The following is a 24,613-nucleotide window of genomic DNA, read 5'->3' on the forward strand; positions in this document are numbered from 1 at the left end:
TCCTCATGGATCCTGGTTGAGTTCGTTACCACTGAGTCACAACAGGAACTCCCATGCTCATTTCTTAAACACATACTAAGGTGTCTGTGACTCAGCAATTTTTATCAATAAGAGGCAATGATACCACCCTTTACCTATTCTACCTCCTCTCCCCCACTTCCATACACCAGAGTGAACAGACTCCAAACTTCTTTAATCAGGGATTTTGGCTTACTTGTCTATCTCCCAATATAATGTTTGGTTCTCAACAGATAGTCCAAAAATATTTAAGCTAAATTAACTCTCATTTTATGTAGTTTATGAGAAATACCTTTTTTCTCTGCCCTACAGGGGAAATGCTCATAAATGTTCATTAATTTTTGCATGAACAAGCTGAGATCAGTTTGAATCTTTTTTATTTATTTTTTATTGTGCCCACAGCATGTGTAAGTTCCCAGGGCAGCAGCTGAACCCGAACCATAGCAGTGACAACACCAAGTCCTTAACTGCTAGGCCACCAGGGAAGCCCTTAGATCATTTCTAATCTAAAGGAAACTTTCCATTCTTAGAAGAACTAGTTTTTCTTCCTTAGCCAATGAAGGCTGGACTAGAGAAGTGTCTGGCTTTGCTCTATCCCCTCATTGTTAATAATAACGAGCACATGGTTATCCATTTCCCACAACTAGCTTCCTTCCTAAGTTGCCAGAGTCACAGAAACCTTAGCCAGTTATGATCCAGATCTTATGGTTAGCCATGCTGTTTTCCAGGATTTGAGGAGTGAGTCTTAAAAACAAATAAACTCTCTAAAAAGAGTATAGTAAAAAAAGACAGACAATAACAACTATTAGTGAGGATGTAGGAAAATTGGATGCCTCATAAATTGCAGATAAAAATGTACAATGATACAGCTACTTTGGAAAATTGTTTGGAAGTTTCTAAAAAGTTAAGCATAAACTTGCCATATGACATAGCAATCCTACTCCTAGGTAGCTATCCAAGAAAAAGGAAAATGTGTGTCTATACAAAGATTTGTATGGGAATGTTCATTGCAGGTTTATTTATAATTACACCACACTGGAAAAATCCAAATGTCTATCAACTGATGAATGGAAAAACAAAATGTGATATATCCATATAGTGAAATAGTCAAAATGATAAAAAGTAAAGAAATACTGATGATACATGCCACAAAATTGAAGAGTCTCAGGAAAGGTACTGTTAGGTTAAATGAATGAAAGAAGACAGACACAAGAAAACTGCACGTGGTATGATTCCATTTATGTGAAATTTGAGAAAGGCCAATCAATGAGAGGCAGAAAGCAGAATGGCACTTGTTTGGGACCAGGGGATAGGAACAGGGATTGACCACAAATGGACAAAGGATTTTTCTGGGGTGACAGAAAGTTTGCACATTTTGTACAACTATAAATTTAGTGAAAATCATAAGCTTTTATGCTTGAAAATGGGTGAATTTTATGGTGTGTAAATTATAATTCAATAAAGCTTAAAAAAAATAATACACCACAACAAATAAAGGCCTTTGTTAATTCCATTTAGCCATTGGTTTTTCCTTGATTGATTACAAATCCCAATGTGGCTACATATCACCCAATCACACCTTTTCTTTTTATTAGTAGATGAGGAGAGTGGCTAACTACATTGCTAGAAGATGAAAGGGCTAGAAAGGGCCCAACAAATCCACAGATGAACTGACAGATTTTTTTTTTTTTTTTTTTTTTGCAGCTGTGAGTGTACTGGTCGCATCATCTGCAGGGAAGGACATGGCTTACGCTTTGAGTAACTACTCTTCCTTGCATGTAGTTGAACCTGGGAAGGGAATGGTGCCATATGGAGGAGACTGTGCCCCTCTTGTCACCTATATGCTAGGGGATCTGTATTGAATGTAGGGTACTGCATTATCTTGATCTCAGGAGACAAAGATACTCCTTAAACTGGAGTTAGCCTTACCTTAAAGGATGAGATCATTTCTTTGACCAGCAATCTCTTTCTTATCAAATGTCCTCTCTCTGGTCCACAACAGAATAGGAAGCCCATAGGGAACCTTCTGGTTTTAACTTGGGCTTTTGACGTTGCCTTTGAAGAATATCCTGGAGCTTGATCCAGAACAGCCAAATATAAGATGACAATTCCCATAAGGGGACCAGCCAGGAGCTGGGAGAGCAGGAACTTTGGCAAGGAGTCTGTGATATTATTCCAGGCAGAGAGAGAAAACAATACACTAATTTTTTTTTTTTTTCGATCAAAGCAAACTGGAAAATTTGGAACTGCACTGTTCTAATTTGGAGTTCTTAGAAAATAATGGGCCTGGGAGTATAGTCTGGGTGGCTTAATTTGTTTCCAGCAATACCTCTAAGGAATGTTTCACACTGGTGGTTTAGTTTCTCTGCCCTGTGGCCCCAGCTACCTTTTTTTGTTTTCATGCCTTTTGATTCTCTTATGTGTAACTGTTGTTTTTTGTTTTGTTTTGTTTTGTTTTGTTTTTTAAGGTGTATGCATCACTTAAAAAAAAAAAACCTTAATTTTTTTTTTTTTTTTGTCTTTTTAGGGCCACACCCACGGCATATGGAAGTTCCCAGACTAGGGGTTGAATCAGCACTGCAGCTGCCAGTCTAAGGTACAGCCACAGCCACATGCTGGATCTGAGCCTCATCTTCGACCTAGGCCACAGCTCATGGCAACGCCAGATCCTTAACGCAGTGAGCAAGGCCAGGGATCTAACCTGCATCCTCATGGATACCAGTTGGGTTCGTTACTGCTGAGCCACAACGGTAACTCCCAAATTATTTTTTTTATTATGCCAAGAAAACAACATGAGATCTACCTTTCTGACAAGTTTTTGAGTGCACACTACTGTTAGCTATGGGCATGAAGTTGTACAGCAGATCTCTAGAACCTTTTTTTGTGTTTGTGTAACTGAAACTTTGTACCATTGAACAGCAGTTCCCCATTTCTTCCTCCTCCAAGACCTGGCAACTACCATTCTATTCTGTTTCTATGAATTTACTATTTTAGATACCTCATATAAGTGGAATCATTCAGTATTTCTCCATCTGTGTCAGGGTGATTGCATTTAGCATAATTTCCTCCGGGTTCACCCATGTTGTCACATATACCAGGATTTCCTTCTTATTTAAGGCTGAATAATATTCCATTGTATGTATAAACCACATTTTCTTTATCCATTCATCTATCGTGGACATTTAAATTGTTTCTATATCTTGTCTGTTGTGACTAATGCTGCAATAAACATGAGAGAACAGATAGCTCTTTGAGATCCTAATTTCAACTATTTTCACAAATAGCCAGAAGTGGGGTTGCTGGATCATATGGTAGCTCTATTTTTAAATTTTTGAGGAACTTCCATATTGTTTTCTATGGCAGATGCATTATTTTACATTCCCACCCATGGTGTACAAGGGTTCTCTTTTCTCTACATCCTCACCAACAGTTGTTTATCTTTTGTTTTCGTGATCATGGCCCTCCTAACAGGTGTGAGGTAAGTCTCACTGAGGTTTTAATTTGCATTTCCCTGATGATTTGTATTTACCCTTCTATTGCTAGTGCCTGGCAATGCCCGGAACACAGCAGATGTTCAATAAATATTTGTCCAAACGAGTGAATTAGTTATAGGTAAAGTCATGGTCAATATACACACAAATGAAGATTCAGAGTGAGGGTGGAGGTAAGTAGTCTTTATGACACCAAAGCAAAAAGTCCTCCAGCTGATGGAATTTCTTCTGGTTTCATATTAGAAAGCTGCCAAAAATGGCTGGGACTGGGGGACTTGAGTAAGTTCACCACAGCGGAAAGAGAGAAGTGTTTTTCGAAGGAGCAAAATGTAAATGTTTTGCACAATCTTTTAAAAATCATTATCTTAAATATTTGCATTTTCTGAATGTTTGTGCTCTGGAGCAAAGCCCAGGAATGCTATTTTTTTCAATCCCTCCCATCCTTCAAGGCTTGCCTCAAAGCATTTAACTCTGTAGCTGTTTTCCCCAAATCTCTCGTTTATTCTAGCACAAATTTTTTTTCAACATATGTTTGTGTCTCCATCTTCCTTTGAACCCCCATAGCTCTTTGCACTCTTCCTGCCCACCCGCCCTGTCCACCTTCTTCTCTGGTGACAGGTCTCTGCGTATCTGAGCCTCCCCTCTTGACAGCAAGCTCTGTGACAGCAGCAGCTCTTTGTGTCCCATACAGAAACACTAAGTTACTAAACATTGTTTGATAGGACTGATTAATTGAATCATTTGATCGGTATCAGAGTACTTTCTTAGGCAAGGGAGACAACTCTAGATGAAGGCTTAATAGGCCCTACATCATACTATCTTAACATAGCTCCTCTTCTAGAAACTTTGATATCTATACAGAGGTATTATGATTCAATTTTAAAACAGAAAAACAATATTTTTTCTTCAAATCTTACCAGTTTTACAGATATAGAGAGAATATTTTCAGCTGACCAAGTTTATCAAAAGAATGCCTATTTCAGGAAGGAAGGCAGAACTAGGGATGAAACTCCACCTCTGTATTTGATTGTTGCTGTGAAAATATGTAATTAGTATTTCACAGTAGTGAATGATGTTTATAAAATGTTTTGCCCTGTGTGGATATGTCTCTAATTAATATTATTTTATATGAACAAGGCAAAAATCAATTTGGACTTTTGTTAGTTTCATAGAATCTGTAAATAGTTCCAATGTAAAGCTTTTCTGATATCTTTCTCACACTATTATTTGCATGGGCATTTCTGGGGAGACTGCAGTTTTCCTTTCTGTCTCTATGTGGCATGAAAGAAGCAGCCACATCAATTGGGTGATATTTGTGTGAGCTGGAATCTAGTCTTGACTTTGGCAGTGAATAAATGAGTAATCTGGAATAAGTCACTTGGGATCTGAACTTCTTTATCTGAATCTGAACTATGAGGGAAGTGGACACCAGGATTTGCCTTCAGCAGCTCATAGGATTTCCTGTCCCCTCCTCACTTGCCAAGGCCCACAGCTGAGGCTTCTTGGTTTCACTTCCTTTTCTCCCCTATGCAGCTGCACCCAACCATTCTTAAAAAAACCAGACCCTTGGGTCTGGAGGTGGCGTGATAGATGACCTGTTCATGATAGGAAAGCTACGTTGCCATGCTTGGGATGGGCATGTGGGCAGGAGGAATGAGGTAAAGAGAACTAAGCCTGGGCAAGGGCAGAGGCTGGAGAAGTTGCAGTAAGGATGACCTGTATGTATGCCCAGCATCTCGGGGCAGAGGGGAAGAGAAGACAAGGGGTGAAGACAGAGGGCACTACCTTGGCTGGGAGACCTGTGCTCAGGTTGACATGGCTCCAAGTCCTAGGGTTGTCATTAGGAAGCTTGGATCTTTGAACAATACCCCCTCCCTCCCAATCCCCATAAACTCCAGGATAGACTTCTAGCAGCCTCACTAAAGGCCAATTCTGGTTTAAAACCTCCTTTGCATTATAGGATAAGTAAATAATCATACCAAGGCAGGATCAGTTCTCTTGGGGTGAAAGGGCATGAGAACACCATGAAGCTAAAGTAGGAACAGGCCTCCTCTCATCCTTCGCTCACCAGGGGAAGGTCCTGCGAATAGAGCCCAGGGCTGCTTCTTTTTCTTTCCCAGATGGAGCTCACACAAGCCCACCAGTTCTACCCCTTTGAAGATTTACATCTGTCACAGGGCTCCACACTTCCCCGTGCCCATTCTTCTTCAGGATTGTATCCCGAGAGTCCCTCCTCAGGGGGGACTGGACCTCAGGAATGAAGGGCTAAATTCTTCCATTCTTTCTTTAGGCCCCTTTGAAATATTCTTTTAAATTGGTGGAAGAGAGAATTATAAAGAGGAAGCAAACTGGCAACACAGCTTATGAGATTTTTTTGATTTTGCTTGAGATGGACTAGGCCTCCCAACAAATAGACTTTTTTTTTTTTTTTTTTTTTTTTGCCTTTTTTTAAGGGCCACACCTGTGGCATCTGGAAGTTCCTAGGCTAGGGGTAGAATCAGAGCTGCAGCTGCCAGCCTATGCCACAGATCCAAACAGCATCTGTAACCTATACCACAGCTTGTGGCAATGCTGGATCCTTAACCCACTGAGTGAGGCCAGGGGTAGAACCCACATCCTCATGGATACTAGTTAGGTTCTTAATCCACTGAGCCACAATGGAAACTCCTTTTTACTTATTTATTTTTAATTTTTTTTGCTTTTTTAGGGCCGCACCCGAGGCATATGGAGATTCCCAGACTAGGGGGCGAATTAGAGCTGTAGCTGCCAGCCTACATCACAGCCACAGCAATGCAAGATCCGAGCCGAGTCTGCGACCTACACCACAGCTCACAGCAATGCCAGATCCTTAACCCACTAAACAAGGTCAGGGATGGAACCTGCATCCTCATGGATGGTAGTCAGATTCAGGGAACTCTGTTAAAAAAAAAAAAAATGACTAAAGAAGCCAGAAAACAGTGCAGGCAGCATTTCATGGCATGGAGTACGTTGTATTCTTTAAGGAAACATTGTGCTGGTCCACTTCTTAAAACTCATCTGCCTTGAGGTTTGCCTTTCTGCCTAGACTAATAGCTGTGACTCTTGACCTGTACATCAGATCTGCTTGTCTTGCTGTATTTACTGTTAAACCTTCTTCACAGGACAGGTGTGCTATTGCTTCCTGAAGCATTCTTTACTCCACCCCTCCCCAAAATTAGGCTTTCCTTTTGTTTTAAAGAGAAAACTGTTTAGAGTCTATTTCTAGTGTCTCAAATGACTATTAAAGAAATGTAACTGCTTTGCCCTCTCTCCCTATCAATCCAGATCCTACTTCTGCTTCTATAGGACATTGTGTTTTATTTAGAGTTAGGGTGTTATTGAGAATGTTAACCCCTCCACCACTTTATCCTCACTTTGGAAAAACTAGCAGAAAAATTTCTCTTGGACTTAAGTGCAGGAAACCTCTTGCTTCTCCTCTTTAACCAGTATATATTTTCACAGATAATAATATGCTTCCTGTAATAATCATGTTTCTTTTTTACTTTGGCACAGCTCAGCTATAATAATTGTGTAAAACCCTTCAGCATGTCTCCTGTCCACTAATTTTCATATCAGGTTGATTTCTCTTAATTTGAAAAAAAAAAAGATTTCTCTCCAATCTGTTTATATTTCAAGCTATTTTTTAACTTTTTATTTTGAGTAAATTTTAGGCTTTCAGAAAAGCTGGAAACATGGAACAGAGAGTTCCTGTGTGAGTGTGCCTTTCACTCATCTCCTCTTTTAATTTTATTCTTTTAGGTATATTTAAGTCACCTACAATTCTCTTTGGAGCAAGGCTGCCAGGTGTGGCACTAATTTGGCCATCTGAAGCTGTGCGCCTCTGATCAAATGGGTTGGAAATGACCAGTGCAGACACTGCTGGCAGCTTTGACATGGGAAAGACACCTAGCTTAAAAATGAACTGTACCTTCTAATAATTTGCTTAAAAGTAATTTGGCCACAAGCAAATAGGAACTAAAGAATATGATCCAAAGAGAACTGGACAATAGAACAATCTGACTAAAATTCTGAATTTGTAAAAACTGAGTTTTTAAAATATAAATAATTAGTATTAATCATAAGATGGTTTCCTAACCCTATATGTGGCCTTAAGCATTTGTGTCCATATACCATATTTTCCCTCTACTATTTGGACTTAAAAATAATTCCTAACTAGTTTTTGACCAATAAAATATTAGTTAAAGTTACCTAGAGGTATAACAGTTTATGGCTTTATCCATAGGTTATATTGGAGGTTATGAAACATAGCATGATCCCACTTTTAAGGATTAGGGTGTGTGTGTGTGTGTGTGTGTGTGTGTGTGTGTGTGTGTGTGTGTGTGTTCTGGAAGGAAACAACTTAAGATTTCAATCACAGAGGCTGAATTTATCAGTATTCATACATCCCTTTTTGCACATCTATATTTTTAAATTTTTTCTGCATTGAGTAATATTGTTTTTATCCCAAGAGAAAATTAACAAAAAGTAACTTAAATAAAATAAAACATGGACTAAAACATATAAAAATTCTATTTTAATGGATTCCACTATTAAAAGATTTTTAGTTGTTTTTTGTCAGTCATGTAGGTTGTTCCACTGTTGTTAAACAATTCTTTTTTCCAACTTTTCAGTATTGTAAGAAGCAAGGGGCATAAGTAATTGATAAAAACAATAACAACAACAGCAACAAAAGAACCAATTTTAACAATCAGACAAAAATGCTTAAGATGTGCAGAACCACTAATGGTACACATACCAAAATTACCAAGACTTAAAAAGCAGTGATCGTGGTTACTCACTTTCATGTATTATTTTACTAATTTTCCTATTGACTAAATTATTTATTAAATACCCATAAACACTTTACTTGGTCAAATTATATTTGGTGAAATTTCACTTAGTCAAATGGTTTTCAGCCAAAGTACCTGTGGCAGTTGGTGAAATTTGGAACATCCTGGTATTTCCATTCAGGGCTTGACATGCTGACAATTCACATGAGTCCCGAAATGTGAAGCAAAAAGGATAATTTCATCAGTCCTGGAGCCACTTTGGTCAACCGTTTGCAATCTGCCCACCACTCAATAAAATGGGTCACTCTAATTTTTTCAGTCATGAGCAAGAGTTACATTGTACAGTGAAGAATACTCTAACAGGCTTGTGCCTCTGGTAGAGTTTTGGTCAAATGGGAAGTGACACTTCTTTCCTTTCATTACTTTAGGTGACCAGTTAGTCTATAATTTGCCTTAAGGTTGTAAGTAAGTAAGACTTTCTGCCTGGTTCTAGTCTAAGAAAAAGAGTGTGCTATGATCTTGGTAAAATCTGAAGTGATACTGGGACTTTGCCATAAAGAAAAAAATTTATGCTGCATGATGTTGAGTTTCCAGGTAGTTGTCACAAAGCTAAAATGAATGATGGAGGCTTCTAGTGGCTGGGGTTCCCAGAGTCACAGCCTTTTGCTTTTTGTACATGTTGGGATTATGCGGAGGGAGTAAGGGGCAGGTTTAGGAATCAGTCTCCTTAATGGTTGGTAACCAAAGGGGTCTTGAAGAAGAGAATTATGAGTCTTTGTTTCTTAGAATTCTTCTTCTTCTTCTTCTTCTTTTTTTTTTTTTTTGGTTCCACATCACCATTCTTAAAAACCCTGTATATTCTGAGGCTGTAATTTCAGGGTCTTTTTGTTTTTGTTTCTGTTTTTTCTTTTTGGTTGCCTCCAGTGTCCCTATACTCTTCTTGCTCTAGCGTAGTTTTAGAGCATTTATTTAAAAACAAACAAAAATCTGCATAGACCTAGCAAGTTTGTGGATTGAAAAATACCCCTGAAATCTATGGTTCTCTTTTTAACTATGCATTAACTTCCTGAGAGGGCTGGGACAAATCATTGATGGCTTTGCTCCTTAGTTTTCCCATCTATATATTTGTCCATCCTTCTGACAGATAATCATTAAGCACCATCACCCTGTGGATACAAAAATAAGTAAACCTTGGTTCCTTTGTCAAGATACTTAAAATTTAGGGGGAAAAGACAAGAAAAAAATCAAAGATTATAATTCAGTGTGGTCAGTATAATATTGGAAGTGTGCAGAGAGTGCTCAAGAAGCAAAGAGAAGGAATATCAAATCACACCTGGAGATGAGAAGAGTCAGGGACCACTTTGAAAAAGAGCTTTATGTCTTCTTGGAAGCTTGAACTCTATGGAATGAGAGGGGTCCACTCGTTGATCTAAAAGAAACACCCTACATCTCTACACTCTCTCTCTCTCTCTTTTTCTTTGTCTTTTGTCTTTTTAGGGCTGTACCTGCGGCATATGGAGGTTTCCAGGCTAGGGGTTGAATCAGAGCTGTAGCTGCTGGCTTATACTTCAGCCACAGCAATGCAGGATCCAAGCCGCATCTGCGACCTACACCACAGCTCATGGCAATGCTGGATCCTTAACCCATCAAGTAGTGCAAGGGATCAGATCTGCGTCATCATGAATACTAGTTGGGTTCATTAACCACTGAGCCCTAACGGGAACTCCTATACTCTTTTTTAACTCAATGAATTTTATTGCATTTATAGTTGTACAACAATCAGTACAACCCAATTTTATAGCATTTCAAACCCAAACCCCCAGCCCATCCCCCAACCCCCAACTTGTCTCCTTTGGAAACCATAAATTTTTCAAAGTCTGTGAGTCAGTATCTGTTCTGCAAAGAAGTTCATTGTCCTTATTTTTTTAGATTCCACATATAAGTGATAGCATATGACATTGGTGTCTCACTGTCTGACAGACTTCACTTAGCATGATAATTCCTAGGGCCATACATGTTGCTGCAAATGCCATTATTCCTTTCCTTTTAATGGCTGAGTAATATTCCATTGTGTATATGGACCACATCTTCTTTAGCCACTCCTCTGTTGATGGACATTTAAATTGTTTCCATGTCTTGGCTTTTGAATAGAGTGCTGCAACGAACACTGGCGTACCTGTATCTTTCCAAGCCATTGTTTTCTCTGGATAGATGCCCAGGAGAGGGACTGTCAGATCAAATGGTAATTCTATTTTTAGTTTTCTGAGTAATCTCCATACTGTTTTCCACAGTGGTTGCACCAATTTACATTCCTACCAACAGCGTAACAGGGTTCCCTTTGCTCTACACCCTCTCTAGCATTTATTGTTTGTAAACTTTTTGATGACAACCATTCTGGCAGGTGTGAGGTTGTACCTCATAGTGGTTTTGATTTGCATTTCTCTAATAGTTAGTGATGTTGAACATCTCTTCATGTGTTTTTTGGCCATCTCTATGTCTTCTTAGGGGAATTGTCTGTTTAGATCTTTTTTCTGCCCATTTTTTTATGGGGTTGTTTGTTTTTTTGGTATTGAGCGGTAGGAGGTGTTTATAAATTTTGGAGAGTAATCCCTTGTCAGTTGATTCATTTGCAAATATGTTCTCCCATTCCGTGGGTTATCTTTTTGTTTTATTTAGGGTTTCCTTTGTTATGCAGAAACTTTTAACTTTAACTAAGTCCCATTTGTTTATTTTTGTTTTTATTGTCATTACTCTAGGAAGTGGATATGAGAAGATATTGCTGTCATTTATGTCAGAGCGTGTTTGGCCTATGTTTTCCTCTAAGAGTTTTATAGTATCCGGCCTTATATTTAGGTCTTTAATCCATCTTGAGTCTATTTTTGTGAATGGTGTTAGGAAGTGGTCTAATTTCATTTTTTTACATGTAGCTGTCCAGTTTTCCCAGCACCACTTATTGAAGGGACTGTCTTTTCTGCATTGTATATCCTTGCCTCCTTTGTCATAGTTTAGTTGACTGTATGTGCGTGGGTTTAACTCTGGACTGTCTATCCTGTTCCACTGATCTATATTTCTGATTTTGTGCCAGTACCACACAGTTTTGTAGTATAGTCTAGAGTCAGGGAGCCTGATTCCTCTAGCTCCATTTTTCTTTTTCAGGATGGCTTTGGCTATTCTGGGTCTTTTGTATTTCCAAACAAACGTTAAAATATTTTTTATAGTTCTGTGAAAAATGACCTTGGTAATTTGATAGGGATTGCATTGAATCTGTAGGTTGCCTTGGATAGTATAGTCATTTTGATAATATTGATTCGTCCAATCCAGGAGCATGGTATGTCTTTCCATCTGTTTGTGTCATCTTTGATTTCTTTCATCAGTGTCCTATGGTTTTCAGAGTACAGTCTTTTGTCTCTTTAGGTAGGTTTACTCCTAGGTATTTTATTCTTTTGGATACAATGGTAAATGGGATTGTTTCCCTAGTTTCCTTTCTGATCTTTCGTTGTTAGCATGTAGAAGTGCAGTTGATTTTTGTGTATTAATTTTGTATCCTGTGACTTTGCCAGATTCATTGATGAGTTCTAACAGTTTTCGGTAGCATCTTTATGATTTCCTAGGTATAGTAGTATCATGTCATCTACAAACAGTAGTAGTTTTACGTCTTCCTTTCCAATATGGATTTCTTTTATTTATTTTTCTTCTCTGATTGCTATGGCTAGGACTTCCAAAACTATATTGAACAGTACTGACAAGAGCAGACATTATTGTCTTGTTCCTGATCTCGGTGGGAATTCTTTCAGTTTTTTGCCATTGAGAATGATGTTACCTGCAGGTTTGTCATATATGGCCTTTATTATGTTGAGGTACATTCCCCCTATGCCCACTTTCTGGAGGGTTTTTTATCAGAAATGAGTGTTGGATTTTGTCAAAAGCTTTTTATGCATCTATTGAGAGGATTATATGGTTTTAATTCTTCAGTTTGTCAGTGTGGTTTATCATTTACAGATATTGAAGAACCCTTGCATCCCTGAGATACATCCCACTTGATCATGATGTACAATCCTTTTAATGTATCATTGGATTTGATTTGCTAGTATTTTGTTGAGGATTTTTGCATCTATGATCATCAGTGATATTCACCTATAATTTTCTTTTTTTTTGGTATCTTTGTCTGGTTTTGGTATCAGGGTGATGGTGGCCTCGTGGATGAGTTTGAGACTGTTCCTTCCTCTGCAATTTTTTGGAATAGTTTCAGAAGGAAAGGTGTTAGCTCTTCTCTATTTTCTTTTTTTTTTTTTTGGTCTTTTCATATTTTCTAGGGCCGCACCTGTGGCATATGGAGGTTCCCAGGCTAGAGGTCTAACTGGAGCTGCAGCTGCCTGCCTATGCCACAGTCACAGCAAAGTGGGATCTGAGCCATGTCTGAGACCTACACCACAGCTCATGGCAAGGCCGGATCCTTAACCCACTGAGCAAGGCTAGGGATCAAATCTGCCATCTCATGGTTCCTAGTCAGATATGTTAACCACTGAGCCATGATGGGAACTGCTAGCTCTTCTATAAATGTTGATAGAATTTGCTTCTGAAGCCATCTGGTCCTGGACTTTTGTCTGTTGGAAGTTTTTAAGTAACAGTTTCCATTTTAGTACTCGTGATTGGTCTGTTCATCTTTTCTATTTCGTCTTGGTTTAGTCTTGAAAGATTATACTTTTCTAAGAATTTGTCCATTTCTTTTAGGTTGTCTGTTTTATTGTCATATAGTTGCTTGTAGTAGTCTCTTATGATCCTTTGTATTTCTTTGATGTCTGTTGTAACTTCTCCTTTTTCATTTCTAATTTTATTGAGTCCTCTCTCTTTTTTTCTTGAGGAGTCTAGCAAAGGGATTATCAATTTTCTTGATTTTCACAAAGAACCAGCTTTTAATTTCATTGATCTTTTCTATGGTTTTATTCATTTCTGTTTCATTTATTTCTGCTCTGATCTTTATGATTTCTTTCCTTCTACTAACTTTAGGTCTTTTCTGTTCCTCTCTCTCTAGGTGCTTTAGATGTAAAGTTAGGTTGTTTATTGGAGCTTTTTCTTGTTTCCTGAGGTAGGTTTGTATTGCTATAAACTTTCCTCTTAGAACAGCTTTTGCTGCATCCCAAACGTTTTGGATTGTTGTGTCTTTGTTGTTGTTTGCCTCTACGTATTTTTTAATTTCCTCTTTGATTTCTTCAGTGATCCATTGGTTGTTTAGGAGCATGTTGTTTAGTCTCCATGTGTTTTGTTTTTTGCAGTTTTTTTCTTGTTGATTTCCAGTCATATAGCATTGTGGTCAAAAAAGGTGCTTGATATGATTTCAATTTTCTTAACGTTACCAAGGCTTGATTTGTGGACCAGAATGTGATCAATCCTGGAGAGTGTTCTGCATGCTCTTGAGAAGAATGTGTACTCTGCTGCTTTGGGATGGAATGTTCTATAAATATCTGTTAAGTCCATCTGGTCTAATGCATCATTTTGGGCCTGAATTTCCTGGTTGATTTTATGTCTGGGTGATCTGTCCATTGCTGTAAGTGGTGTGTTAAAGTGCCCTGCTATTACTGTGTTATTGTCAATTTCTCCTTTTAAGGTTGTTAGCAGTTGCCTTATACACTGAAGTGAACCTATGTTGGGTGCATATATATTTACAATTGTTTTATCCTCTTCTTGGATTGATCCTTTGATCATTATGTAATGCCCTTCTTGGCCTTTTATAATATTCTTTATTTTAAGGTTTATTTTGTCTGATATGACTACTGCTACTTCAGCTTTCTTTTGATCCCCTTTTGCATGGAATATTTTCTCCCATCCTCTCACTTTCAATTTGTGTGTGTCCCCAAAACTGAAGTGGGTCTCTTGAAGACAGCATATATATGGGTCCTGGCTCTATTTAGCCAGTCTGTGTCTTTTGGTTGGGGCATTTATTTCATTTATATTTAAGGTCATTATTAATATGTATGTTCTCAATGCCATTTTATTGACTGTTTTGGATTTGTTTCTGTTGTTCTTTTTTCTTCCCTTCTTCTTTTGTTCTCTTCTCTTGAGGTTTTATGACTATCTTTAGTGTTGTATTTGAGTTGATTTTTCTTATTTCTGCATGTATCTATTGTACATTTTTGGTTTGCAGTTATTTTGTAGTGTTGATATAGGAGTCAATATATATACAAGATTGTTTTAAGTTGCTGGGGTGTTAATTGCAAGTGCATCTCCAGTGTCCTGCATTTTTACCCTCCTCTTGTCATGATTTTTGCTTTTGGTGGCATATTTGTGTGTGGATGATTTCTTACCTTTACTATATGTATGTCTTTACCAGTGAGCCTTTTCATTTGTAATATTTTTGTTTCTAGTTGTGGCCTTTTCTTTTCCACCTGGAGAAGTTCCTTTTGTATTTGTTGTAAAGCTGGTTTAGTATTGCTGAATTCTCTTAGCTTTTGCTTCTCTGTAAAGCTTTTGATTTCTCCTTCAAATCAGAATGAGAGCCTTGCTGGGTGGAGTAATCTTGGTTGGAGGTTTTTTCCCTTTCATCATTTTAAGTATATCATGCCACTCCCTTCTGGCCTGCAGAGTTTCTGCTGAAAAATCTGCCAGTGACCTTATTGGGGTTCCCTTGTATGTTATTTGTTTCTTTTCTCTAGCTGCTTGCAGTATTTTCTCTTTATCTTTAATTTTGGTCAGTTTGATTAATATGCGTCTCAGGGTGTTTCTCCTTGGGTTTATTTTATATGGTTCTTGTTGTTCTTCCTGGGTTTAAGTGAGCAATTCCTTTCCCATGTTAGGGTAGTTTTCAGCTATTATCTCTTAAAATATTTTTTCTGGCCCTTTCTCTCTTATCTTCTCCTTCTGGCACCCCTAAAATACAGATGTTGGTGCATTTAACGTTGTCCCAGATTTCTCTTTGGCTGTCTTCATTTCTTTTCTTTTTTTTTTTCTTTTTAGGGCCCACCTGCAACATATGGAGGTTCCCAGGCTAGGGGTGGAATCACAGCTGTAGCTGCTGGCCTTCACCACAGCCACAGCAACACAGGATCTGAGTTGCATCTGCAACCTACACCACAGCAATGCCAGATCCTTAACCCACTGAGTGAGGCCAGGGATTAAACCTGCAACCTCATGGTTCCTAGTTGGATTCATTTCTGCTGTGCCACAATGGGAACTCCCCGTCTTCATTTCTTTTTTATCTTTTTTCTCTTTTCTGTTCCACATCAGTGATTTCCACTAGTCTGTCCTCCACGTAACTTATTTGTTCTTCTGCCTCTTTCTGCTGTTGGTTGCTTCTAATGAATTTTTTATTTGTTATTGTATTTTGCATCTCTGCTTGCTTAACCCTTAAATCTTGTATTTCTTTGCTCAATGTTTCTTGTAATTTATCATTCTTTGCCTCTAGTTTATTTCCACTGTCTTGAATCTTCTTCACTATCATCAGTCTAAAGTCTTTTTCATGGAGGTTGATAATCTCCTGATCACTTAGCTCTTTTTCCCCGTTGTTGTTGTTGTTGTTTTTTTTTTTTTTTCTTGCTTCCTTATCTGAGTCATAATTCTCTGACTTTTCATTTTGTATAGATTTTTGGTGTGGTCTCGTTTTGCAGACAATAGAGTTGCAGCCTCCCTTTCTTCTGATGTCTGCCCCCTTTGTGGCTGAAGTTGGTACGGGGGTTTACTGTAGGCTTCCTGATGGGAGAGACTGGTGCTTGCCCACTGGTAGGTGGAGCTGATTCTTATCTCTGGTGGGTGTGGCCTTGTCTCTGGGTGAGATTAGAGGGCTCTCTGCCTGGGGGGTCTTTAGGTAGGCTGTTTACTGATGGGTGGAGCTGTGATCCCACCTGGATTATTGTTTGGCCTGGGACTTCTCAGTGCTGAAGTGTCGGCCAGATTTTTCCAAAATGGCCACCTCTAGAGGAACACACACTGATGATTATTCCAGAGAACTTTGCTTCCAATGTCCTTCCCCCACAATGAGCCATAGTCACCCCCAGGAGATCTTCCAAGAACTGCAGTCAGGTCTGACCCAGATTCCTATGCAGTCTCTGCTTTGGCCTGGGACCCAGTGCACATAAAAGCCTGTGTTCACCTTTCAAGAATGGGGTGTCCATATCCTCCAGTCCCATGGAGCTCCTGTGCACAAGCCCCACTGGCCTTCAATGCCAAATGCTCCAGGGGTTCCTTCTCCCAATGCCAGATCTCCAGTCATGAGGACCTGATGTGGGGCTCAGAACTCTCACTCCTGTAGGTGAGTCTTTGTGATACAGTTACTTTCCAGTCTGTGGGTTGCCGACCCAGTGAGTAAGGGATGGCTTATATTGTGTAATTGCCCCTCCTACCATCTTGATGTGGCCTCCTCTTTGTTTTCTGGAGTAGGATATCTTTTTTATAGTTTGCAGTCAATGTGGTTGAAGGTTTTTCAGCAGTTGGTTGTAATTTTGTTGCTTTTGTGAGAGAAGGTGAGCTCCAGTCCTTCCTCTCTGCCTTCTTAATCCTGTCTCCCTCCCCACCACTTTAGATGCCTGTTGCCTATACTCTTATGTTAATTGAAGAACTGTCTCTGTAAGCTCCCCTTATAGGGAGAAGGTTTACAGAGCTTCAAGGAAGAAACAAAAAATATAAAAGGATTTGCCTAATTTACCTATGTCTGCTTACACCCTAAAGAATGGTCTAGGTCTTAATCCCTATTTCCTAATGTACTCCAAGAAAATATTGGTTTGTGGTAATGTCCTGTCACTTAATGCATTTATCTGTAGTCACCCGAAGGACACATGACCTTCAGGAAAAGCCACAGTCACCTCTATAGCTCCTCCTTCTCAACAGCTCCTTCCTGTGAACATTTCCTTGTGACAGACTGTGTAGTCTTTTTGTTATAGGTTGAGTCATTCAAGTGCTATAATGTTCACAGAGAAGCAACCTCCAAACTTTGTCTCCATTTATTGGTACACATAGGCCCAAAATTATTTTAAATATTCCTAATTACTATTTGATTTTATTTTAAAATAATACCTCACTTTTCTAAAAGTGATCTGTTCCAAAAATGAGGTAATTACAGATACAATTGTAAATATACAAAAGGTTTTTTAAAAATCATAAGTAAATAATTTTAATTCTTAGCACACACTGTTGGTTCCTTTCCCAGTGTCTGTTTCCCTCTTCTTTTTCCCAAGAATTTCAATTTGGCCCAGAGTGGATGTTAATTAGTCCAAATCAATCATCAGTGGTTGGTTTAGGAAAGGGAAGTCAGCTGGAGTGGTGGTGGTGGGGTGATTCTGGAAGAGATTCCTTTTTCCTAAAAGAGACACAGAGGGAGAGTTCTCTCTCTTTTCTGGGAACGTTTCTGGGTTGGGATGTGCCTCCAGAATCACTGCAGCCACACTGCCACCAGTTGGAGGATGAAGCCAAACAAGGAGAAAGGCAGAGCTGGTAGAATTACTCAGGAGTAAAACAGCCTGAAGTACCATGCCTGGACTCCATCTTCTTGGGCCCTCTTTGTTCTATGAAACAATAAATTGCCTTCCTGTTTAAGCCATGATGAGTCAGGATTTACAATTATTAGCAGCCCTAAACACCCTAATAGCCAAGTACGCACTAAAGTTTGTGCTCTCTGTTTATAGAACATTATGTCAGGCATTTAGTTCTAGGAAACAGGCTTATCTGATTTCCCAGTTCATGGTAGATTAGAAAAAGCAAGTTAAAAATGGAGAAAGGGCTGATAGAGACAGACAAGCCAAACAGAGAAGGAAGAGACCTAAAGGCACAAGCAAGAACTGAGGATGCAACAGTTTAGGATTATTTAATGTTGGAACAAACAAGTCCTCCCACCTCCCCTTGTGGGAATCAGAGTACATCTCAATGACTAATCCATGATGATGGCCATGTGTCACCAATGGAAGTTTGCCTTCTGTTTAGTGTATTCTGTTTTAGAAGAGGGTTGGGGCTGATTAATATTTTAAAACTCTTTCTTCATAAATAAGGAAAAGGTTAAATGATTGTAGGGGATAAGCTTATCTGAAAAGGCACACAGAAGACAAACTCCTTCCCTTGCAATGCTTAATAAATGAGGACTGTACATATATGCAAATAGAATCTGTTAGAAATTGCTACACTTAGAGAAAAGGGAGGGGGGAAATGAAGCAGTAGTTTGATTGCTACAAAGAAAGGCTCATATCAGTTTTGGTCTCTATGAGTATCCCCAGCAGAGGAGAAGCAAAGCTGGTGGACGTGGTGCTACTCTCCTGCAAGTTACTTTATTATGGTTTAATGGCTCAGCAAGCCTGGCTAGGCTGTTTCCTCAGAAGCCTGCCAGTAGCAAGCAAATAAGCTGCTTGACTCTCTCCTCTTAGAGGGGGTTGAGCAATCATAATTAAAATGTAAATAATTCTCAGGGCCATCAGCTTGTAGACAAAAATAACTAGAAAGATCATAGACACTGAAATTGCACCACACAAAACAGGCTCTAAGTCTTTGTCTATACAAACACTAAAGCCACCAGTTGATTTAGTCACTGTGGTGAGAAATCACTCAACCTGATTCATTTGCAAGCATGCACAGGAAACCGGCTGGTTGCTATATGCTGCTGACGCCAGGCACTAAAATTGAGGGAGGCTTTCTGAAAAGGCACTTGTTTACTAAGTTCCCAGGGCATAGGCAACTCAGAACACAAGCACTATGATGAACTCAGGGCTTTTCTGCAATCAGCTGGTGCATCTGTGGTCCCACACACCTCCTGCCCCCTGGATTGAAAGAGCTGCTCCAGGCTGCACAGCTGTAGGCTCATCCAAGGCCTCCACAAGCCTGCCCATGTCCTGCCTGCCGAGGCTGGAGGCACAAGTTGAGTTGTTTGCACTGGCTCCACCCACCAGGGTGTTATTTTGTCTCAAAATCCCCCTTCATTAGAGAAGGATCCTGAAACTTAAATAATATGCAAAGAAAAGCTAAATAAAATGGGAGAAAATCTAATACATTTTCTACCTAATTACCAACATATGTGCATGTGTCATACCTAGTAGGCACTCATAATTTTTTAAATAAATAATAAATGATTTATTAACCTGAGTATGAAGGAAATAGATAAATAATTAAAGGATTATATTAAGAATGAAGCTTCGGGGAGTTCCCGTTGTGGCGCAGAGGAAACCAATGCAACTAGGAACCATGAGGTTGCGGGTTTGATCCCTGGCCTTGCTCAGTGGGTTAAGTGTCTGGCATTGCTGTGGCTCTGGCGTAGGCCAGCCACAACAGCTCTGATTAGACCCCTAGCCTGGGAACCTCCATATGCCACAGGTGTGGCCCTAAAAACACAAAAGACAGGAAAAAAAAAAAGCCTAATACTATTTTAATTAATGGTTTTCAACGGCATTTTTTTCCCTTCACACTGGTTTTATTACCATCCATACTGAGATTTTTACTCGTAACTTCTTTTTATTAGTCAACATTCTGGCATTTGCTATATGCTCTACTTCATTATTCTATTCTGTTTCACAATAGCATGTATATAATTATTCAACCCATTTTACAGGTGGAGAAAATGAAACTTGGAAATGTAATTTGCATGGAAACATAGATTGAAGAAATGGTTAGATTATGAAACAGGTCCATTCCAAGGCCAAAGCCCAAACCACTACATAGTTGTTGACAATAGTTGCACTGCAGGTTTCCAAGATTTTCTCTAGTTTTTTAAATTGAAAGGACTCAAGATCTCTGGAGTTCCTTTGTGGCACAGCAGGTTAAGGATCCAGCATTTTCACTGCAGAGGCCCAGGTTGCTGCTCTGGCACTGGTTTGATCGCTGGCCCAGGAACTTCCACATGCCCTGGGTGTGACCAAAAAAGAAAAAGAAAATGATCTCTCACTTTCGCTCGCATGTTGTTTTGAGAAAGAGATGAGGCTGGGATCATGGCTAATACATGGAAAATGGTGAGAAATTACATATGCTCATGAAATGTCTCCTGTGTTTGTCACAGTGTAGAAAAGACTGAGACCTGATTTTAGAGTTTCTTTTTTTTTTTTTCTTTTTTTTTCTTTTGTCTTTTTCTAGGGCCGTACCTGTGGCATGTGGAGATTCCCTGGCTAGGGGTCTAATGGGAGCTGTAGCTGCCAGCCTACGCCAGAGCCACAGCAACACCAGATCCCAGCCACATCTGTGACCTACACCACAGCTCACAGCAACACTGGATCCTTAATCCACTGAGCAAGGCCAGGGATCGAACCCACAACCTCATGGTTCCTAGTCGGATTTGTTAACCACTGAGCCACAACGGGAACTCCTAGAGTTTCTTATTCAGGCAACTCTATGTTGAAACTGAGTTGGGTCCAACACTACAGTACTCTTCAATTCAAGGTTCTAAATACTAAATTTCCTTCCAGTTTTTCATTCTCTTGAAACATTTTCTTGATGTGTAAGTTTCATTTTAAAAAACTGACATTTTTTTTTTTTTTACAGTCTACATTTGTTCATATTTATTTATTTTACTTACTTTTTGCTTTTTAGGGCCACACTTGTGGCATATGGAAGTTCCCAGGCTAAGGGTCGAATCAGAGCTACAGCCACCGGCCTACACCACAGCCACAGCAACATGGGATCCAAGCTGAGTCTGTGACCTACACCACAGCTCACAGCAATGCTGGATCCCCAACCCACTGAGCGAGGCCAGGGATTGAACCTTCATCCTCATGGATACTAGTCAGATTTGTTTCTACTGCGCCATGACGGGAACTCCCTACATTCATTCATATTTAGACTCATTTTTTTAAAATAGTCATAATTTATGGCCTTCACAATGTCCAAACAATTCCAAGTGTACAGAAAAAGGTATGGCGCCAGAGGCTTGTTTTCACAGTGTCTTAGAAAGTCCCACTTTCCTCCTTGATTACCTGATTCATAAGATATATGATGTTTCATTTTGGTGGTCTCCAAGTGGGTTTTACTTAAACTGCCTTTGGGATATATAAGCTAGTTCAACCAATTTCTAAATGTTAATCTTGTATCCTGCTACTTTGCTGAATTCATTCATCAGTCTGGGTAGTTTTTATGTAGAGTCCTTAGGGTTTTTTATATACAGTATCATGTCATCTGCATGGAGTGACAATTTTACCTCTTTTCTTCCAATTTGGATACTTTTTATGTAAGTCAGAAAGAGAAAGACAAATACCATATGATATCACTTATGTCTGGAATCTAATATACGACACAAACGAAACTACAGAAAAAAAAACTCATGGACATGGAGACAGACTTGTGGTTGCCAAGGGGAGTGGGAGGGGGAGGGAGTGGGATGGACTGGGAGTTTGGGGTTAGTAGATGCAAACTATTGCATTTGGAGTGGATAAGCAATGAGATTCTGCTGTATAGCACAGGGAACTGTATTTAGTCACCTGTGATGGAACATGATAGAGGATAATGTGAGAAAAAGAATGTGTCTATATATACACACATATATATGACTGGGTCACTTTGCTGTATAGCAGAAATTGACAGAACACTGTAAATCAACTCTAATAGAAAAAATAAAAATCCTTAAAAAAATAAAAATAAGCAAGTTCAGATACCCATATTTTAATGTAGTGTTTCTAAGTGTTACAGAAACACACACATATATAAAATAATTTAAATATATATCTCATATATGGCTTTTGTAACATATATATGTTATAAATATATGCTTGCTGTTCCAGGAGTACATGCTCCCTGGAATAAAGTATTAAATAAGAAACATATGAAGTTGAAGTTAGAAATTTTTACTGCCAAGATAAGCTTTTTTTTTTTTTTTTTAAGTTTAGTGTTTTACCTTCCATATTTTAGAATTAACTATTTTGTGAAAGTTCTCGACTCTGTTCCTCTCATCCACTTTGGTAGGCCCTTCCTTCCCCTTTATCTTTTACTGACTCTATTCTGCATAATTTGATTCCACTTCCAGGAGTTTCTCTGGGGATGCTCTCTCTGTCAGGGAAGGGGGCCTGCTGTCCTCAGATCCACTACTTTGTGGCTGTCCTTGACCCATATCCTCAGATACCAGTTGCTTCTCCTCTGCATCCATCTGCACAGACACCATCTGTGGTTTTCTGCCACCTTCTTTTACCTCATGATCCATATGCATATATTTCCCCCAGTGTGACTGCATACAGTGTTCATGGGTGTGTGTGTAGGGGGGGTTGATTTAGCTGTTCTGTCTGTTTTCATGTAGAAATACAGAAAGATTCAAAAGCCATGTTTCTCTTACCTCCATCTTCCTGAATCTCCCTCTACACAGGCTTTTTAGTTTGAGTAACTAGATATAGAGTAAGATCAATGTGAGGCTTAATTGGCCCCAGATTAAGAAATAATGTTTTACATAGGATATGTTTGTCAACTTTGGCTGCATATTTACCTTGGGAGCTGTAGAAATGCCTATGCCAGGGTCCCATCCCCAAGATTTAGTTGGTCTGGGGTAGTGTACTCTCCAGGCGATTCCAATATATAGCCAAGGTTGTCAACTAGTAATAATAAGAAATAAGAAAAATAATTTTCAAAGCATTTCAAAGTCTTTAGCAATATACTGAGACCAAATTAAATTAGTATCTGTTCAGGTTTCACATAAGTCCAGTGCCTTCCCCATTCTCATCCCATCTGGTCCAGGTTAGGCTGACACATTCACTTCCCAGCAACTGGAGTAGTCCGATTACCTAGGTGTGGCCAATCAGGGTACTTCATTTCTTTCTTCTTCTTCTTTTTTTTTTGGTCTTTTTAGGGCCGCACACGTGGCATATGGAGGTTCCGAGGCTAGGGGTCAAATCGGAGCTGTAGCTGCCAGCCTATGCCACAGCCATAGCAATGCCAGGTCCATGTCTATGACCTACACCACAGCTCACAGCAATGCTGGATCCTTAGTCCACTGAGCGAGGCCAGGGATCAAACCTTTGCCCTCATGGATACTAGTCAGATTCATTTCTTCTGAGCCACAACAGGAACTCCCAGGGTGCTTCATTTCTATGCAGGGATAGACATATGACCCAAGTCAAACCAACAGAAAAAATTTCCTATGATGTTAGCTAGAGTTATCATGAAAGAAGCGCTCTCTTTTCATGGAAATTGTGACTTGCAAGATCACTAAAATCTTGAACTTCCTTTGGCTATCTTTATTCTGAAATCAGGAAAATCTGCCTGAGAATAATGCATAGAGAGGAAAGCATTGTTGAAAGATGGAAAAAATAAAAGTTTCCTGATAACACTGTTGATGGAGTTTTTAGGGGTCCAAAATATAATACCCCTCTTTGTCTAAATTCAGAATAAATTAGAGATAGATGCAGAAGTTAGGTAAATGGAGATGAAATCACTTTATTACTGAGAAGCTCATTGAGCTCATAGGTTTGGATTGCTGCCCAAAAGAACTTTCTAACACTCTGCTCCTTAGTTAATCTGATTTACAACCTCAGTTAATCTGATTCACTAGCATGGCTGGGCTCTTTAGACTTTGCCCTCCTTTGCAGACTGCACAAGGTAGGAGGGCAGACTGGAACACAGACAACCTGATCAGAGAAAATGAAGGAAATTGGGAGAGCTGAAGCATGCTCACATACCAGATCCTTTCCCCAGCTCCCCAGGTGAATAACTCTGTCCAAGGCCATGGTTCATGGTTTGGTGACCTGAGTTTCTGCTAAGTTTGAGCCCCCACTCACCACTATATACCTACATAAATGTATATTCCGCAGACCTGATCACTTCCCCTACGCTGGGGAGAAATGAATGAGGAGGTGGAGGGTGCTAGAGTCCTTCTCATGCTTGCTCATTCTGAGAGATTCACAATTGCTCTAACTCCTGGATCCAGCTACGTATAAAGCCACTTGCACTCGTGAATTTCTCAATTGTGATCAAATCAATTCTCTTTCCTTGTTTAAGCAAGTTTGATGTAGGTTTTTATTACAAACCTGAAGTTTTGATGACTATGTTAGCTAATTTTCTTATGTTTAATAAAATCAATTTCAAGAAACACATATTAGGTGACTACAGGGAAATACTATCTTTTCTAGTGCCATAAATGGGCGCCGTCCTTTGAGGATGCATTAGAGTTATTATTGGATTTGGATATGATTGACCTTTTGGAATCTATAACATGGTCTTATCGACAGGCTTTCCAACTTCTCATCACAGGCTTTTCCAAGTTCTGCTTCACCTTCTCCCTTCTGGGGCAGGAAGTTTCAGAATTACTGGCCCTAGCACACTGCACCATTATTTGGAGTTCCTCTCCCTGCCCACACCTTTTGTAAACAGCCCTTTGATTAAGCCTCCTTGAGTTATTCTTTGACTGTAACACCTTTTCCCATT

At 39.3% G+C, this 24,613-nt stretch overlaps 1 long non-coding RNA gene across 8 annotated transcripts in view; it reads right to left on the reverse strand.

Annotated features, from left to right (window-relative positions):
- LOC100516649 overlaps nucleotides 1-24,613 on the reverse strand; it is a 104,704-nt gene that overhangs the window by 46,440 nt on the left and 33,651 nt on the right. The window contains exons 3-4 of one of the 8 annotated variants that reach the window (XR_002339366.1): nucleotides 22,680-23,278; nucleotides 8,040-9,483 (exon numbers count right to left, since the gene is read on the reverse strand). The exons of 3 other annotated variants lie outside the window; for them this stretch is intronic. This is a non-coding gene — a long non-coding RNA (uncharacterized LOC100516649). Of the gene's footprint in view, nucleotides 1-8,039; nucleotides 9,484-16,473; nucleotides 17,604-21,855; nucleotides 23,279-24,613 lie in introns of those variants that run through there. 4 more of the 8 variants (XR_002339368.1, XR_002339367.1, XR_001307581.2 and 1 more) reach the window with 4 other exon arrangements.

Source organism: Sus scrofa, chromosome 15, assembly GCF_000003025.6.
Source record: "Sus scrofa isolate TJ Tabasco breed Duroc chromosome 15, Sscrofa11.1, whole genome shotgun sequence".
NCBI lineage: Eukaryota > Metazoa > Chordata > Mammalia > Artiodactyla > Suidae > Sus > Sus scrofa.